Genomic DNA, 21380 nt, shown 5'->3' with positions numbered 1-21380 from the left:
GGGAGCAGTATGTTATGGTACACAGAGGGGACAGATAAGGTGATGTTACTGTGGATGGAGGGATGAGGGAGCAGTATGTTATGGTACACAGAGGGGTACAGATAGGGTGATGTTACTGTGAATGGAGGGATGAGGGAGCAGCATGTTATGGCACACAGAGGGGTACAGATAAGGTGATGTTACTGTGGATGGAGGGATGAGGGAGCAGTATGTTATGGTACACAGAGGGGGACAGATAAGGTGATATTACTGTGGATGGAGGGATGAGGGAGCAGTATGTTATGGCACACAGAGGGGACAGATAAGGTGATGTTACTGTGGATGGAGGGATGAGGGAGCAGTATGTTATGGTACACAGAGGGGACAGATAAGGTGATGTTACTGTGGATGGAGGGATGAGGGAGCAGTATGTTATGGCACACAGAGGGGACAGATAAGGTGATGTTGCTGTGTATGGAGGGATGAGGGAGCAGTATGTTATGGCACACAGAGGGGTACAGATAAGGTGATGTTACTGTGTATGGAGATATGAGGGAGCAGTATGTTATGGTACACAGAGGGGACAGATAAGGTGATGTTACTGTGGATGGAGGGATGAGGGAGCAGTATGTAATGGTACCCAGAGGGGACAGATAAGGTGATGTTACTGTGGATGGAGGGATGAGGGAGCAGTATTTAATGGTACCCAGAGGGGACAGATAAGGTGATGTTACTGTGGATGGAGGGATGAGGGAGCAGTATGTTATGGTACCCAGAGGGGACAGATAAGGTGATGTTACTGTGGATGGAGGGATGAGGGAGCAGTATGTTATGGTACACAGAGGGGACAGATAAGGTGATGTTACTGTGGATGGAGGGATGAGGGAGCAGTATGTTATGGTACACAGAGGGGTACAGATAGGGTGATGTTACTGTGGATGGAGGGATGAGGGAGCAGCATGTTATGGCACACAGAGGGGTACAGATAAGGTGATGTTACTGTGGATGGAGGGATGAGGGAGCAGTATGTTATGGTACACAGAGGGGGACAGATAAGGTGATGTTACTGTGGATGGAGGGATGAGGGAGCAGTATGTTATGGCACACAGAGGGGACAGATAAGGTGATGTTACTGTGGATGGAGGGATGAGGGAGCAGTATGTTATGGTACACAGAGGGGACAGATAAGGTGATGTTACTGTGGATGGAGGGATGAGGGAGCAGTATGTTATGGCACACAGAGGGGTACAGATAAGGTGATGTTGCTGTGTATGGAGGGATGAGGGAGCAGTATGTTATGGCACACAGAGGGGACAGATAAGGTGATGTTACTGTGTATGGAGGGATGAGGGAGCAGTATGTTATGGCACACAGAGGGGACAGATAAGGTGAGGTGATGTTACTGTGGATGGAGGGATGAGGGAGCAGCATGTTATGGTACACAGAGGGTACAGATAAGGTGATGTTACTGTGGATGGAGAGATGAGGGAGCAGCATGTTATGGTACACAGAGGGGACAGATAAGGTGATGTTACTGTGGATGGAGGTATGAGGGAGCAGTATGTTATGGCACACAGAGGGGACAGATAAGGTGATGTTACTGTGGATGGAGGGATGAGGGAGCAGTATGTTATGGTACACAGAGGGGGACAGATAAGGTGATATTACTGTGGATGGAGGGATGAGGGAGCAGTATGTTATGGCACACAGAGGGGACAGATAAGGTGATGTTACTGTAGATGGAGGGATGAGGGAGCAGTATGTTATGGCACACAGAGGGGGACAGATAAGGTGATATTACTGTGGATGGAGGGATGAGGGAGCAGTATGTTATGGCACACAGAGGGGACAGATAAGGTGATGTTACGGTGGATGGAGGGATGAGGGAGCAGTATGTTATAGTACACAGAGGGTACAGATAAGGTGATGTTACTGTGGATGGAGAGATGAGGGAGCAGCATGTTATGGTACACAGAGGGGACAGATAAGGTGATGTTACTGTGGATGGAGGTATGAGGGAGCAGTATGTTATGGCACACAGAGGGGACAGATAAGGTGATGTTACTGTGGATGGAGGGATGAGGGAGCAGTATGTTATGGTACACAGAGGGGGACAGATAAGGTGATGTTACTGTAGATGGAGGGATGAGGGAGCAGTATGTTATGGCACACAGAGGGGGACAGATAAGGTGATATTACTGTGGATGGAGGGATGAGGGAGCAGTATGTTATGGCACACAGAGGGGACAGATAAGGTGATGTTACGGTGGATGGAGGGATGATCGAGCAGTATGTTATAGTACACAGAGGGGACAGATAAGGTGATGTTACTGTGGATGGAGGGATGAGGGAGCAGTATGTAATGGTACACAGAGGGGACAGATAAGGTGATGTTACTGTGGATGGAGGGATGGGGGAGCAGTATGTTATGGCACACAGAGGGGACAGATAAGGTGATGTTACTGTGGATGGAGGGATGAGGGAGCAGTATGTTATGGTACACAGAGGGGACAGATAAGGTGATGTTACTGTGTATGGAGGGATGAGGGAGCAGTATGTTATGGTACACAGAGGGGGACAGATAAGGTGATATTACTGTGGATGGAGGGATGAGGGAGCAGTATGTTATGATACACAGAGGGGACAGATAAGGTGATGTTACTGTGGATGGAGGGATGAGGGAGCAGTATGTTATGATACACAGAGGGGACAGATAAGGTGATGTTACTGTGGATGGAGGGATGAGGGAGCAGTATGTTATGATACACAGAGGGGACAGATAAGGTGATGTTACTGTGGATGGAGGAGCAGTATGTTATGGTACACAGAGGGGACAGATAAGGTGATGTTACTGTGGATGGAGGGATGGGGGAGCAGTATGTTATGGCACACAGAGGGGACAGATAAGGTGATGTTACTGTGGATGGAAGGATGAGGGAGCAGTATGTTGTGGTACACAGAGGGGACAGATAAGGTGATGTTACTGTGGATGGAGGGATGAGGGAGCAGTATGTTATGATACACAGAGGGGACAGATAAGGTGATGTTACTGTGGATGGAGGGATGAGGGAGCAGTATGTTATGATACACAGAGGGGACATATAAGGTGATATTACTGTGTATGGAGGGATGAGGGAGCAGTATGTTATGGCACACAGAGGGGACAGATAAGGTGATGTTACTGTGGATGGAGGGATGAGGGAGCAGTATGTTATGGCACACAGAGGGGTACAGATAAGGTGATGTTGCTGTGTATGGAGGGATGAGGGAGCAGTATGTTATGGCACACAGAGGGGACAGATAAGGTGATGTTGCTGTGTATGGAGGGATGAGGGAGCAGTATGTTATGGCACACAGAGGGGACAGATAAGGTGATGTTGCTGTGTATGGAGGGATGAGGGAGCAGTATGTAATGGTACCCAGAGGGTACAGATAAGGTGACGTTACTGTGAATGGAGGGATGAGGGAGCAGTATGTTATGGCACACAGAGGGGACAGATAAGGTGATGTTACTGTGGATGGAGGGATGAGGGAGCAGTATGTTATGGCACACGGAGGGACAGATAAGGTGATGTTACTGTGGATGGAGGGATGAGGGAGCAGTATGTTATAGTACACAGAGGGGACAGATAAGGTGATGTTACTGTGGATGGAGGGATGGGGGAGCAGTATGTTATGGTACACAGAGGGGACAGATAAGGTGATGTTACTGTGGATGGAGGGATGAGGGAGCAGTATGTTATGGCACACAGAGGGGACAGATAAGGTGATGTTACTGTGGATGGAGGGATGAGGGAGCAGTATGTTATAGTACACAGAGGGTACAGATAAGGTGATGTTACTGTGGATGGAGGAGCAGTATGTTATGGTACACAGAGGGGACAGATACGGTGTTGTTACTGTCGATGGATGGATGGAGGAGCAGTATGTTATGGCACACAGAGGGGACAGATAAGGTGATGTTACTGTGGATGGAGGGATGAGGGAGCAGTATGTTATGGTACACAGAGGGGACAGATAAGGTGATGTTACTGTGTATGGAGGGATGAGGGAGCAGTATGTTATGGTACACAGAGGGGACAGATAATGTGATGTTACTGTGGATGGAGGGATGAGGGAGCAGTATGTTATGGCACACAGAGGGGTACAGATAAGGTGATGTTGCTGTGTATGGAGGGATGAGGGAGCAGTATGTTATGGCACACAGAGGGGACAGATAAGGTGATGTTACTGTGTATGGAGGGATGAGGGAGCAGTATGTTATGGCACACAGAGGGGACAGATAAGGTGATGTTGCTGTGTATGGAGGGATGAGGGAGCAGTATGTAATGGTACCCAGAGGGTACAGATAAGGTGATGTTACTGTGAATGGAGGGATGAGGGAGCAGTATGTTATAGCACACAGAGGGGACAGATAAGGTGATGTTACTGTGGATGGAGGGATGAGGGAGCAGTATGTTATAGTACACAGAGGGGATAGATAAGGTGATGTTACTGTGGATGGAGGGATGAGGGAGCAGTATGTTATGGCACACAGAGGGGACAGATAAGGTGACGTTACTGTGGATGGAGGGATGAGGGAGAAGTATGTTATGGCACACAGAGGGGGACAGATAAGGTGATATTACTGTGGATGGAGGGATGAGGGAGCAGTATGTTATGGCACACAGAGGGGTGCAGATAAGGTGATGTTACTGTGGATGGAGGGATGAGGGAGCAGTATGTTATGGCACACAGAGGGGACAGATAAGGTGATGTTACTGTGGATGGAGGGATGAGGGAGCAGTATGTTATAGTACACAGAGGGTACAGATAAGGTGATGTTACTGTGGATGGAGGAGCAGTATGTTATGGTACACAGAGGGGACAGATAAGGTGATGTTACTGTGGATGGAGGGATGGGGGAGCAGTATGTTATGGCACACAGAGGGGACAGATAAGGTGATGTTACTGTGGATGGAGGGATGAGGGAGCAGTATGTTATGGTACACAGAGGGGACAGATAAGGTGATGTTACTGTGTATGGAGGGATGAGGGAGGAGTATGTTATGGTACACAGAGGGGGACAGATAAGGTGATGTTACTGTGGATGGAGGGATGAGGGAGCAGTATGTTATGGCACACAGAGGGGACAGATAAGGTGATATTACTGTGGATGGAGGGATGAGGGAGCAGTATGTTATGATACACAGCGGGGACAGATAAGGTGATATTACTGTGTATGGAGGGATGAGGGAGCAGTATGTTATGGTACACAGAGGGGACAGATAAGGTGATATTACTGTGTATGGAGGGATGGAGGAGCAGTATGTAATGGTACCCAGAGGGGACAGATAAGGTGATGTTACTGTGGATGGAGGGATGAGGGAGCAGTATGTTATAGTACACAGAGGGTACAGATAAGGTGATGTTACTGTGGATGGAGGGATGAGGGAGCAGTATGTTATGGTACACAGAGGGGACAGATAAGGTGATGTTACTGTGTATGGAGGGATGAGGGAGCAGTAAGTTATGGTACACAGAGGGGGACAGATAAGGTGATGTTACTGTGGATGGAGGGATGAGGGAGCAGTATGTTATGATACACAGCGGGGACAGATAAGGTAATATTACTGTGTATGGAGGGATGAGGGAGCAGTATGTTATGGTACACAGAGGGGACAGATAAGGTGATATTACTGTGTATGGAGGAGCAGTATGTAAAGGTACCCAGAGGGGACAGATAAGGTGATGTTACTGTGGATGGAGGGATGAGAGAGCAGTATGTTATAGTACACAGAGGGGACAGATAAGGTGATGTTACTGTGTATGGAGTGATGAGGGAGCAGTATGTTATGGCACACAGAGGGGACAGATAAGGTGATGTTACTGTGGATGGAGGGATAAGGGAGCAGTATGTTATGATACACAGCGGGGACAGATAAGGTAATATTACTGTGTATGGAGGGATGAGGGAGCAGTATGTTATGGTACACAGAGGGGACAGATAAGGTGATATTACTGTGTATGGAGGAGCAGTATGTAATGGTATCCAGAGGGGACAGATAAGGTGATGTTACTGTGGATGGAGGGATGAGGGAGCAGTATGTTATAGTACACAGAGGGTACAGATAAGGTGATGTTACTGTGGATGGAGGAGCAGTATGTTATGGTACACAGAGGGGACAGATAAGGTGATGTTACTGTGGATGGAGGGATGGGGAAGCAGTATGTTATGGTACACAGAGGGGACAGATAAGGTGATGTTACTGTGTATGGAGGGATGAGGGAGCAGTATGTTATGGTACACAGAGGGGGACAGATAAGGTGATATTACTGTGGATGGAGGGATGAGGGAGCAGTATGTTATGATACACAGAGGGGACAGATAAGGTGATGTTACTGTGGATGGAGGGATGAGGGAGCAGTATATTATGGCACACAGAGGGGACAGATAAGGTGATGTTACTGTGGATGGAGGGATGAGGGAGCAGTATGTTATGGCACACAGAGGGGGACAGATAAGGTGATATTACTGTGTATGGAGGGATGAGGGAGCAGTATGTTATGGTAAACAGAGGGGACAGATAAGGTGATATTACTGTGTATGGAGGGATGGAGGAGCAGTATGTAATGGTACCCAGAGGGGACAGATAAGGTGATATTACTGTGGATGGAGGGATGAGGGAGCAGTATGTTATGGCACACAGAGGGGACAGATAAGGTGATGTTACTGTGGATGGAGGGATGAGGGAGCAGTATGTTATGGTACACAGAGAGGACAGATAAGCTGATATTACTGTGGATGGAGGGATGAGGGAGCAGTATGCTATGGTACACAGAGGGGACAGATAAGGTGATATTACTGTGTATGGAGGGATGGAGGAGCAGTATGTAATGGTACCCAGAGGGGACAGATAAGGTGATATTACTGTGGATGGAGGGATGAGGGAGCAGTATGTTATGGTACACAGAGGGGTACAGATAAGGTGATGTTACTGTGGATGGAGGGATGAGGGAGCAGCATGTTATGGTACACAGAGGGGACAGATAAGGTGATGTTACTGTGTATGGAGGGATGAGGGAGCAGTATGTTATGGTACACAGAGGGGTACAGATAAGGTGATGTTACTGTGGATGGAGGGATGAGGAGCAGCATGTTATGTCACACTGAGGGACAGATAAGGTGATGTTACTGTGTATGGAGGGATGAGGGAGCAGTGTGTTATGGTACACAGAGGGGTACAGATAAGGTGATGTTACTGTGGATGGAGGGATGAGGGAGTAGTATGTTATGGCACACATAGGGTACAGATAAGGTGATGTTACTGTGGATGGAGGGATGAGGGAGCAGCATGTTATGGTACACAGAGGGGACAGATAAGGTGATGTTACTGTGTATGGAGGGATGAGGGAGCAGTATGTTATGGTACACAGAGGGGTACAGATAAGGTGATGTTACTGTGGATGGAGGGATGAGGAGCAGCATGTTATGTCACACTGAGGGACAGATAAGGTGATGTTACTGTGTATGGAGGGATGAGGGAGCAGTGTGTTATGGTACTCAGAGGGGTACAGATAAGGTGATGTTACTGTGGATGGAGGGATGAGGGAGTAGTATGTTATGGCACACATAGGGTACAGATAAGGTGATGTTACTGTGGATGGAGGGATGAGGGAGCAGTATATTATGGCACACAGAGGGGACAGATAAGGAGATGTTACTGTGGATGGAGGGATGAGGGAGCAGTATGTTATGGTACAGAGAGGGGGACAGATAAGGTGATATTACTGTGTATGGAGGGATGGAGGAGCAGTATGTAATGGTACCCAGAGGGGACAGATAAGGTGATGTTACCGTGGATGGAGGGATGAGGAAGCAGTATGTTATGGTACATAGAGGGGACAGATAAGGTGATGTTACTGTGGATGGAGGGATGAGGGAGCAGCATGTTATGGTACACAGAGGAGACAGATAAGGAGATGGTACTGTGGATGGAGGGATGAGGGAGCAGTATGTAATGGTACCCAGAGGGGACAGATAAGGTGATGTTACTGTGGATGGAGGGATGAGGGAGCAGTATGTTATGGCACACGGAGGGACAGATAAGGTGATGTTACTGTGAATGGAGGGATGAGGGAGCAGTATGTTATGGCACACAGAGGGGACAGATAAGGTGATGTTACTGTGGATGGAGGGATGAGGGAGCAGTATGTTATAGTACACAGAGGGGACAGATAAGGTGATGTTACTGTGGATGGAGGGATGAGGGAGCAGTATGTTATGGCACACAGAGGGGACAGATAAGGTGACGTTACTGTGGATGGAGGGATGAGGGAGAAGTATGTTATGGCACACAGAGGGGGACAGATAAGGTGATATTACTGTGGATGGAGGGATGAGGGAGCAGTATGTTATGGCACACAGAGGGGTGCAGATAAGGTGATGTTACTGTGGATGGAGGGATGAGGGAGCAGTATGTTATGGCACATAGAGGGGACAGATAAGGTGATGTTACTGTGGATGGAGGGATGAGGTAGCAGTATGTTATAGTACACAGAGGGGACAGATAAGGTGATGTTACTGTGGATGGAGGAGCAGTATGTTATGGTACACAGAGGGGACAGATAAGGTGATGTTACTGTGGATGGAGGGATGGGGGAGCAGTATGTTATGGCACACAGAGGGGACAGATAAGGTGATGTTACTGTGGATGGAGGGATGAGGGAGCAGTATGTTATGGCACACAGAGGGGACAGAAAAGGTGATGTTACTGTGGATGGAGGGATGAGGGAGCAGTATGTTATAGTACACAGAGGGTACAGATAAGGTGATGTTACTATGGATGGAGGAGCAGTATGTTATGGTACACAGAGGGGACAGACAAGGTGATGTTACTGTGGATGGAGGGATGGGGGAGCAGTATGTTATGGCACACAGAGGGGACAGATAAGGTGATGTTACTGTGGATGGAGGGATGAGGGAGCAGTATGTTATGGTACACAGAGGGGACAGATAACGTGATGTTACTGTGTATGGAGGGATGAGGGAGCAGTATGTTATGGTACACAGAGGGGGACAGATATGGTGATGTTACTGTGGATGGAGGGATGAGGGAGCAGTATGTTATGGCACACAGAGGGGACAGATAAGGTGATGTTACTGTGGATGGAGGGATGAGGGAGCAGTATGTTATGATACACAGAGGGGACATATAAGGTGATATTACTGTGTATGGAGGGATGAGGGAGCAGTGTGTTATGGCACACAGAGGGGACAGATAAGGTGATGTTACTGTGGAAGGAGGGATGAGGGAGCAGTATGTTATGGCACACAGAGGGGTACAGATAAGATGATGTTGCTGTGTATGGAGGGATGAGGGAGCAGTATGTTATGGCACACAGAGGGGACAGATAAGGTGATGTTGCTGTGTATGGAGGGATGAGGGAGCAGTATGTAATGGTACCCAGAGGGTACAGATAAGGTGACGTTACTGTGAATGGAGGGATGAGGGAGCAGTATGTTATGGCACACAGAGGGGACAGATAAGGTGACGTTACTGTGGATGGAGGGATGAGGGAGCAGTATGTTATGGCACACGGAGGGACAGATAAGGTGATGTTACTGTGGATGGAGGGATGAGGGAGCAGTATGTTATAGTACACAGAGGGGACAGATAAGGTGATGTTACTGTGGATGGAGGGATGGGGGAGCAGTATGTTATGGTACACAGAGGGGACAGATAAGGTGATGTTACTGTGTATGGAGGGATGAGGGAGCAGTATGTTATGGTACACAGAGGGGGACAGATAAGGTGATATTACTGTGGATGGAGGGATGAGGGAGCAGTATATTATGATACACAGAGGGGACAGATAAGGTGATGTTACTGTGGATGGAGGGATGAGGGAGCAGTACGTTATGGCACACAGAGGGGACAGATAAGGTGATGTTACTGTGGATGGAGGGATGAGGGAGCAGTATGTTATGGCACACAGAGGGGGACAGATAAGGTGATATTACTGTGTATGGAGGGATGAGGGAGCAGTATGTTATGGTAAACAGAGGGGACAGATAAGGTGATATTACTGTGTATGGAGGGATGGAGGAGCAGTATGTAATGGTACCCAGAGGGGACAGATAAGGTGATATTACTGTGGATGGAGGGATGAGGGAGCAGTATGTTATGGCACACAGAGGGGACAGATAAGGTGATGTTACTGTGGATGGAGGGATGAGGGAGCAGTATGTTATGGTACACAGAGAGGACAGATAAGCTGATATTACTGTGGATGGAGGGATGAGGGAGCAGTATGCTATGGTACACAGAGGGGACAGATAAGGTGATATTACTGTGTATGGAGGGATGGAGGAGCAGTATGTAATGGTACCCAGAGGGGACAGATAAGGTGATATTACTGTGGATGGAGGGATGAGGGAGCAGTATGTTATGGTACACAGAGGGGTACAGATAAAGTGATGTTAGTGTGGATGGAGGAGCAGTATGTTATAGTACACAGAGGGAATAGATAAGGTGATGTTACTGTGGATGGAGGGATGAGGGAGCAGCATGTTATGGTACACAGAGGGGACAGATAAGGTGATGTTACTGTGTATGGAGGGATGAGGGAGCAGTATGTTATGGTACACAGAGGGGTACAGATAAGGTGATACTGTGGATGGAGGGATGAGGAGCAGCATGTTATGTCACACTGAGGGACAGATAAGGTGATGTTACTGTGTATGGAGGGATGAGGGAGCAGTGTGTTATGGTACACAGAGGGGTACAGATAAGGTGATGTTACTGTGGATGGAGGGATGAGGGAGTAGTATGTTATGGCACACATAGGGTACAGATAAGGTGATGTTACTGTGGATGGAGGGATGAGGGAGCAGTATATTATGGCACACAGAGGGGACAGATAAGGAGATGTTACTGTGGATGGAGGGATGAGGGAGCAGTATGTTATGGTACAGAGAGGGGGACAGATAAGGTGATATTACTGTGTATGGAGGGATGGAGGAGCAGTATGTAATGGTACCCAGAGGGGACAGATAAGGTGATGTTACCGTGGATGGAGGGATGAGGAAGCAGTATGTTATGGTACATAGAGGGGACAGATAAGGTGATGTTACTGTGGATGGAGGGATGAGGGAGCAGCATGTTATGGTACACAGAGGAGACAGATAAGGAGATGGTACTGTGGATGGAGGGATGAGGGAGCAGTATGTAATGGTACCCAGAGGGGACAGATAAGGTGATGTTACTGTGGATGGAGGGATGAGGGAGCAGTATGTTATGGCACACGGAGGGACAGATAAGGTGATGTTACTGTGAATGGAGGGATGAGGGAGCAGTATGTTATGGCACACAGAGGGGACAGATAAGGTGATGTTACTGTGGATGGAGGGATGAGGGAGCAGTATGTTATAGTACACAGAGGGGACAGATAAGGTGATGTTACTGTGGATGGAGGGATGAGGGAGCAGTATGTTATGGCACACAGAGGGGACAGATAAGGTGACGTTACTGTGGATGGAGGGATGAGGGAGAAGTATGTTATGGCACACAGAGGGGGACAGATAAGGTGATATTACTGTGGATGGAGGGATGAGGGAGCAGTATGTTATGGCACACAGAGGGGTGCAGATAAGGTGATGTTACTGTGGATGGAGGGATGAGGGAGCAGTATGTTATGGCACACAGAGGGGACAGATAAGGTGATGTTACTGTGGATGGAGGGATGAGGTAGCAGTATGTTATAGTACACAGAGGGGACAGATAAGGTGATGTTACTGTGGATGGAGGAGCAGTATGTTATGGTACACAGAGGGGACAGATAAGGTGATGTTATTGTGGATGGAGGGATGGGGGAGCAGTATGTTATGGCACACAGAGGGGACAGATAAGGTGATGTTACTGTGGATGGAGGGATGAGGGAGCAGTATGTTATGGCACACAGAGGGGACAGAAAAGGTGATGTTACTGTGGATGGAGGGATGAGGGAGCAGTATGTTATGGCACACAGAGGGGACAGAAAAGGTGATGTTACTGTGGATGGAGGGATGAGGGAGCAGTATGTTATAGTACACAGAGGGTACAGATAAGGTGATGTTACTGTGGATGGAGGAGCAGTATGTTATGGTACACAGAGGGGACAGACAAGGTGATGTTACTGTGGATGGAGGGATGGGGGAGCAGTATGTTATGGCACACAGAGGGGACAGATAAGGTGATGTTACTGTGGATGGAGGGATGAGGGAGCAGTATGTTATGGTACACAGAGGGGACAGATAAGGTGATGTTACTGTGTATGGAGGGATGAGGGAGCAGTATGTTATGGTACACAGAGGGGGACAGATAAGGTGATGTTACTGTGGATGGAGGGATGAGGGAGCAGTATGTTATGACACACAGAGGGGACAGATAAGGTGATGTTACTGTGGATGGAGGGATGAGGGAGCAGTATGTTATGATACACAGAGGGGACATATAAGGTGATATTACTGTGTATGGAGGGATGAGGGAGCAGTATGTTATGGCACACAGAGGGGACAGATAAGGTGATGTTACTGTGGAAGGAGGGATGAGGGAGCAGTATGTTATGGCACACAGAGGGGTACAGATAAGATGATGTTGCTGTGTATGGAGGGATGAGGGAGCAGTATGTTATGGCACACAGAGGGGACAGATAAGGTGATGTTGCTGTGTATGGAGGGATGAGGGAGCAGTATGTTATGGCACACAGAGGGGACAGATAAGGTGATGTTGCTGTGTATGGAGGGATGAGGGAGCAGTATGTAATGGTACCCAGAGGGTACAGATAAGGTGACGTTACTGTGAATGGAGGGATGAGGGAGCAGTATGTTATGGCACACAGAGGGGACAGATAAGGTGATGTTACTGTGGATGGAGGGATGAGGGAGCAGTATGTTATGGCACACGGAGGGACAGATAAGGTGATGTTACTGTGGATGGAGGGATGAGGGAGCAGTATGTTATAGTACACAGAGGGGACAGATAAGGTGATGTTACTGTGGATGGAGGGATGGGGGAGCAGTATGTTATGGTACACAGAGGGGACAGATAAGGTGATGTTACTGTGTATGGAGGGATGAGGGAGCAGTATGTTATGGTACACAGAGGGGGACAGATAAGGTGATATTACTGTGGATGGAGGGATGAGGGAGCAGTATGTTATGATACACAGAGGGGACAGATAAGGTGATGTTACTGTGGATGGAGGGATGAGGGAGCAGTATGTTATGGCACAGAGAGGGGACAGATAAGGTGATGTTACTGTGGATGGAGGGATGAGGGAGCAGTATGTTATGGCACACAGAGGGGGACAGATAAGGTGATATTACTGTGTATGGAGGGATGAGGGAGCAGTATGTTATGGTAAACAGAGGGGACAGATAAGGTGATATTACTGTGTATGGAGGGATGGAGGAGCAGTATGTAATGGTACCCAGAGGGGACAGATTAGGTGATATTACTGTGGATGGAGGGATGAGGGAGCAGTATGTTATGGCACACAGAGGGGACAGATAAGGTGATGTTACTGTGGATGGAGGGATGAGGGAGCAGTATGTTATGGTACACAGAGAGGACAGATAAGCTGATATTACTGTGGATGGAGGGATGAGGGAGCAGTATGCTATGGTACACAGAGGGGACAGATAAGGTGATATTACTGTGTATGGAGGGATGGAGGAGCAGTATGTAATGGTACCCAGAGGGGACAGATAAGGTGATATTACTGTGGATGGAGGGATGAGGGAGCAGTATGTTATGGTACACAGAGGGGTACAGATAAGGTGATGTTACTGTGGATGGAGGAGCAGTATGTTATAGTACACAGAGGGAATAGATAAGGTGATGTTACTGTGGATGGAGGGATGAGGGAGCAGCATGTTATGGTACACAGAGGGGACAGATAAGGTGATGTTACTGTGTATGGAGGGATGAGGGAGCAGTATGTTATGGTACACAGAGGGGTACAGATAAGGTGATGTTACTGTGGATGGAGGGATGAGGAGCAGCATGTTATGTCACACTGAGGGACAGATAAGGTGATGTTACTGTGTATGGAGGGATGAGGGAGCAGTGTGTTATGGTACACAGAGGGATACAGATAAGGTGATGTTACTGTGGATGGAGGGATGAGGGAGTAGTATGTTATGGCACACAGAGGGGACAGATAAGGTGATGTTACTGTGGATGGAGGGATGAGGGAGCAGTATATTATGGCACACAGAGGGGACAGATAAGGAGATGTTACTGTGGATGGAGGGATGAGGGAGCAGTATGTTATGGTACAGAGAGGGGGACAGATAAGGTGATATTACTGTGTATGGAGGGATGGAGGAGCAGTATGTAATGGTACCCAGAGGGGACAGATAAGGTGATGTTACCGTGGATGGAGGGATGAGGAAGCAGTATGTTATGGTACATAGAGGGGACAGATAAGGTGATGTTACTGTGGATGGAGGGATGAGGGAGCAGTATGTTATGGTACACAGAGGAGACAGATAAGGAGATGTTACTGTGGATGGAGGGATGAGGGAGCAGTATGTAATGGTACCCAGAGGGGACAGATAAGGTGATGTTACTGTGGATGGAGGGATGAGGGAGCAGTATGTTATGGCACACGGAGGGACAGATAAGGTGATGTTACTGTAAATGGAGGGATGAGGGAGCAGTATGTTATGGCACACAGAGGGGACAGATAAGGTGATGTTACTGTGGATGGAGGGATGAGGGAGCAGTATGTTATAGTACACAGAGGGGACAGATAAGGTGATATTACTGTGGATGGAGGGATGAGGGAGCAGTATGTTATGGCACACAGAGGGGACAGATAAGGTGACGTTACTGTGGATGGAGGGATGAGGGAGAAGTATGTTATGGCACACAGAGGGGGACAGATAAGGTGATATTACTGTGGATGGAGGGATGAGGGAGCAGTATGTTATGGCACACAGAGGGGAGAGATAAGGTGATGTTACTGTGGATGGAGGGATGAGGTAGCAGTATGTTCTAGTACACAGAGGGGACAGATAAGGTGATGTTACTGTGGATGGAGGAGCAGTATGTTATGGTACACAGAGGGGACAGATAAGGTGATGTTACTGTGGATGGAGGGATGGGGGAGCAGTATGTTATGGCACACAGAGGGGACAGATAAGGTGATGTTACTGTGGATGGAGGGATGAGGGAGCAGTATGTTATGGCACACAGAGGGGACAGAAAAGGTGATGTTACTGTGGATGGAGGGATGAGGGAGCAGTATGTTATAGTACACAGAGGGTACAGATAAGGTGATGTTACTGTGGATGGAGGAGCAGTATGTTATGGTACACAGAGGGGACAGACAAGGTGATGTTACTGTGGATGGAGGGATGGGGGAGCAGTATGTTATGGCACACAGAGGGGACAGATAAGGTGATGTTACTGTGGATGGAGGGATGAGGGAGCAGTATGTTACGGTACACAGAGGGGACAGATAAGGTGATGTTACTGTGAATGGAGGGATGAGGGAGCAGTATGTTATGGTACACAGAGGGGGACAGATAAGGTGATGTTACTGTGGATGGAGGGATGAGGGAGCAGTATGTTATGGCACACAGAGGGGACAGATAAGGTGATGTTACTGTGGATGGAGGGATGAGGGAGCAGTATGTTATGATACACAGAGGGGACATATAAGGTGATATTACTGTGTATGGAGGGATGAGGGAGCAGTATGTTATGGCACACAGAGGGGACAGATAAGGTGATGTTACTGTGGATGGAGGGATGAGGGAGCAGTATGTTATGGCACACAGAGGGGTACAGATAAGATGATGTTGCTGTGTATGGAGGGATGAGGGAGCAGTATGTTATGGCACACAGAGGGGACAGATAAGGTGATGTTGCTGTGTATGGAGGGATGAGGGAGCAGTATGTTATGGCACACAGAGGGGACAGATAAGGTGATGTTGCTGTGTATGGAGGGATGAGGGAGCAGTATGCAATGGTACCCAGAGGGTACAGATAAGGTGACGTTACTGTGAATGTAGGGATGAGGGAGCAGTATGTTATGGCACACAGAGGGGACAAATAAGGTGATGTTACTGTGGATGGAGGGATGAGGGAGCAGTATGTTATGGCACACGGAGGGACAGATAAGGTGATGTTACTGTGGATGGAGGGATGAGGGAGCAGTATGTTATAGTACACAGAGGGGACAGATAAGGTGATGTTACTGTGGATGGAGGGATGGGGGAGCAGTATGTTATGGCACACAGAGGGGACAGATAAGGTGACGTTACTGTGGATGGAGGGATGAGGGAGAAGTATGTTATGGCACACAGAGGGGGACAGATAAGGTGATATTACTGTGGATGGAGGGATGAGGGAGCAGTATGTTATGGTACACAGAGGGGACAGATAAGGTGATGTTACTGTGGATGGAGGGATGAGGGTGCAGTATGTTATGGCACACAGAGGGGACAGATAAGGTGATGTTACTGTGGATGGAGGGATGAGGGAGCAGTATGTTATAGTACACAGAGGGTACAGATAAGGTTATGTTACTGTGGATGGAGGAGCAGTATGTTATGGTACACAGAGGGGACAGATACGGTGATGTTACTGTGGATGGAGGGATGGGGGAGCAGTATGTTATGGCACACAGAGGGGACAGATAAGGTGATGTTACTGTGGATGGAGGGATGAGGGAGCAGTATGTTATGGTACACAGAGGGGACAGATAAGGTGATGTTACTGTGTATGGAGGGATGAGGGAGCAGTATGTTATGGTACACAGAGGGGACAGATAAGGTGATGTTACTGTGGATGGAGGGATGAGGGAGCAGTATGTTATGGCACACAGAGGGGTACAGATAAGGTGATGTTGCTGTGTATGGAGGGATGAGGGAGCAGTATGTTATGGCACACAGAGGGGACAGATAAGGTGATGTTACTGTGTATGGAGGGATGAGGGAGCAGTATGTTATGGCACACAGAGGGGACAGATAAGGTGATGTTGCTGTGTATGGAGGGATGAGGGAGCAGTATGTAATGGTACCCAGAGGGTACAGATAAGGTGATGTTACTGTGAATGGAGGGATGAGGGAGCAGTATGTTATGGCACACAGTGGGGACAGATAAGGTGATGTTACTGTGGATGGAGGGATGAGGGAGCAGTATGTTATAGTACACAGAGGGGCCAGATAAGGTGATGTTACTGTGGATGGAGGGATGAGGGAGCAGTATGTTATGGCACACAGAGGGGACAGATAAGGTGACGTTACTGTGGATGGAGGGATGAGGGAGAAGTATGTTATGGCACACAGAGGGGGACAGATAAGGTGATATTACTGTGGATGGAGGGATGAGGGAGCAGTATGTTATGGCACACAGAGGGGTGCAGATAAGGTGATGTTACTGTGGATGGAGGGATGAGGGAGCAGTATGTTATGGCACACAGAGGGGACAGATAAGGTGATGTTACTGTGGATGGAGGGATGAGGGAGCAGTATGTTATAGTACACAGAGGGTACAGATAAGGTGATGTTACTGTGGATGGAGGAGCAGTATGTTATGGTACACAGAGGGGACAGATAAGGTGATGTTACTGTGGATGGAGGGATGGGGGAGCAGTATGTTATGGCACACAGAGGGGACAGATAAGGTGATGTTACTGTGGATGGAGGGATGAGGGAGCAGTATGTTATGGTACACAGAGGGGGACAGATAAGGTGATGTTACTGTGGATGGAGGGATGAGGGAGCAGTATGTTATGGCACACAGAGGGGACAGATAAGGTGATATTACTGTGGATGGAGGGATGAGGGAGCAGTATGTTATGATACACAGCGGGGACAGATAAGGTGATATTACTGTGTATGGAGGGATGAGGGAGCAGTATGTTATGGTACACAGAGGGGACAGATAAGGTGATATTACTGTGTATGGAGGGATGGAGGAGCAGTATGTAATGGTACCCAGAGGGGACAGATAAGGTGATGTTACTGTGGATGGAGGGATGAGAAAGCAGTATGTTATAGTACACAGAGGGTACAGATAAGGTGATGTTACTGTGGATGGAGGGATGAGGGAGCAGTATGTTATGGTACACAGAGAGGGACAGATAAGGTGATGTTACTGTGTATGGAGTGATGAGGGAGCAGTAAGTTATGGTACACAGAGGGGGACAGATAAGGTGATGTTACTGTGGATGGAGGGATGAGGGAGCAGTATGTTATGGCACACAGAGGGGACAGATAAGGTGATGTTACTGTGGATGGAGGGATGAGGGAGCAGTATGTTATGATACACAGCAGGGACAGATAAGGTAATATTACTGTGTATGGAGGGATGAGGGAGCAGTATGTTATGGTACACAGAGGGGACAGATAAGGTGATATTACTGTGTATGGAGGAGCAGTATGTAATGGTATCCAGAGGGGACAGATAAGGTGATGTTACTGTGGATGGAGGGATGAGGGAGCAGTATGTTATAGTACACAGAGGGTACAGATAAGGTGATGTTACTGTGGATGGAGGAGCAGTATGTTATGGTACACAGAGGGGACAGATAAGGTGATGTTACTGTGGATGGAGGGATGGGGGAGCAGTATGTTATGGTACACAGAGGGGACAGGTAAGGTGATGTTACTGTGTATGGAGGGATGAGGGAGCAGTATGTTATGGTACACAGAGGGGGACAGATAAGGTGATATTACTGTGGATGGAGGGATGAGGGAGCAGTATGTTATGATACACAGAGGGGACAGATAAGGTGATGTTACTGTGGATGGAGGGATGAGGGAGCAGTATGTTATGGCACACAGAGGGGACAGATAAGGTGATATTACTGTGTATGGAGGGATGGAGGAGCAGTATGTAATGGTACCCAGAGGGGACAGATAAGGTGATATTACTGTGGATGGAGGGATGAGGGAGCAGTATGTTATGGTACACAGAGGGGTACAGATAAGGTGATGTTACTGTGGATGGAGGAGCAGTATGTTATAGTACACAGAGGGAATAGATAAGGTGATGTTACTGTGGATGGAGGGATGAGGGAGCAGCATGTTATGGTACACAGAGGGGACAGATAAGGTGATGTTACTGTGTATGGAGGGATGAGGGAGCAGTATGTTATGGTACACAGAGGGGTACAGATAAGGTGATGTTACTGTGGATGGAGGGATGAGGAGCAGCATGTTATGTCACACTGAGGGACAGATAAGGTGATGTTACTGTGTATGGAGGGATGAGGGAGCAGTGTGTTATGGTACACAGAGGGGTACAGATAAGGTGATGTTACTGTGGATGGAGGGATGAGGAGCAGCATGTTATGTCACACTGAGGGACAGATAAGGTGATGTTACTGTGGATGGAGGGCTGAGGGAGCAGTATGTTATGGTACACAGAGGGGACAGATAAGGTGATGTTACTGTGGATGGAGGGATGAGGGAGTAGTATGTTATGGCACACAGAGGGGACAGATAAGGTGATGTTACTGTGGATGGAGGGATGAGGGAGCAGTATATTATGGCACACAGAGGGGACAGATAAGGAGATGTTACTGTGGATGGAGGGATGAGGGAGCAGTATGTTATGGTACACAGAGGGGGACAGATAAGGTGATATTACTGTGTATGGAGGGATGGAGGAGCAGTATGTAATGGTACCCAGAGGGGACAGATAAGATGTTACCGTGGATGGAGGGATGAGGAAGCAGTATGTTATGGTACATAGAGGGGACAGATAAGGTGATGTTACTGTGGATGGAGGGATGAGGGAGCAGCATGTTATGGTACACAGAGGAGACAGATAAGGAGATGTTACTGTGGATGGAGGGATGAGGGAGCAGTATGTAATGGTACCCAGAGGGGACAGATAAGGTGATGTTACTGTGGATGGAGGGATGAGGGAGCAGTATGTTATGGCACACGGAGGGACAGATAAGGTGATGTTACTGTGAATGGAGGGATGAGGGAGCAGTATGTTATGGCACACAGAGGGGACAGATAAGGTGATGTTACTGTGGATGGAGGGATGAGGGAGCAGTATGTTATAGTACACAGAGGGGACAGATAAGGTGATGTTACTGTGGATGGAGGGATGAGGGAGCAGTATGTTATGGCACACAGAGGGGACAGATAAGGTGACGTTACTGTGGATGGAGGGATGAGGGAGAAGTATGTTATGGCACACAGAGGGGGACAGATAAGGTGATATTACTGTGGATGGAGGGATGAGGTAGCAGTATGTTATGATACACAGAGGGGACAGATAAGGTGATGTTACTGTGGATGGAGGGATGGGGGAGCAGTATGTTATGGCACACAGAGGGGACAGATAAGGTGATGTTACTGTGGATGGAGGGATGAGGGAGCAGTATGTTATGGCACACAGAGGGGACAGATAAGGTGATGTTACTGTGGATGGAGGGATGAGGGAGCAGTATGTTATGGTACACAGAGGGTACAGATAAGGTGATGTTACTGTGGATGGAGGAGCAGTATGTTATGGTACACAGAGGGGACAGATAAGGTGATGTTACTGTGGATGGAGGGATGGGGGAGCAGTATGTTATGGCACACAGAGGGGACAGATAAGGTGATGTTACTGTGGATGGAGGGATGAGGGAGCAGTATGTTATGGTACACAGAGGGGACAGATAAGGTGATGTTACTGTGTATGGAGGGATGAGGGAGCAGTATGTTATGGTACACAGAGGGGGACAGATAAGGTGATGTTACTGTGGATGGAGGGATGAGGGAGCAGTATGTTATGGCACACAGAGGGGACAGATAAGGTGATGTTACTGTGGATGGAGGGATGAGGGAGCAGTATGTTATGATACACAGCGGGGACAGATAAGGTGATATTACTGTGTATGGAGGGATGAGGGAGCAGTATGTTATGGTACACAGAGGGGACAGATAAGGTGATATTACTGTGTATGGAGGGATGGAGGAGCAGTATGTAATGGAACCAAGAGGGGACAGATAAGGTGATGTTACTGTGGATGGAAGGATGAGGGAGCAGTATGTTATAGTACACAGAGGGTATAGATAAGGTGATGTTACTGTGGATGGAGGGATGGGGGAGCAGTATGTTATGGCACACAGAGGAGACAGATAAGGTGATGTTACTGTGGATGGAGGGATGAGGGAGCAGTATGTTATGGTACAAAGAGGGGACAGATAAGGTGATGTTACTGTGTATGGAGGGATGAGGGAGCAGTATGTTATGGTACACATAGGGGGACAGATAAGGTGATATTACTGTGGATGGAGGGATGAGGGAGCAGTATGTTATGATACACAGAGGGGACATATAAGGTGATGTTACTGTGGATGGAGGGATGAGGGAGCAGTATGTTATGGCACACAGAGGGGACAGATAAGGTGATGT

Source organism: Taudactylus pleione, unplaced genomic scaffold, assembly GCF_031769625.1.
Source record: "Taudactylus pleione unplaced genomic scaffold, aTauple2 ptg000400l, whole genome shotgun sequence".
Taxonomy (NCBI): Eukaryota; Metazoa; Chordata; class Amphibia; order Anura; family Myobatrachidae; genus Taudactylus; species Taudactylus pleione.
Note: the sequence above shows the minus strand (reverse complement) of the source record.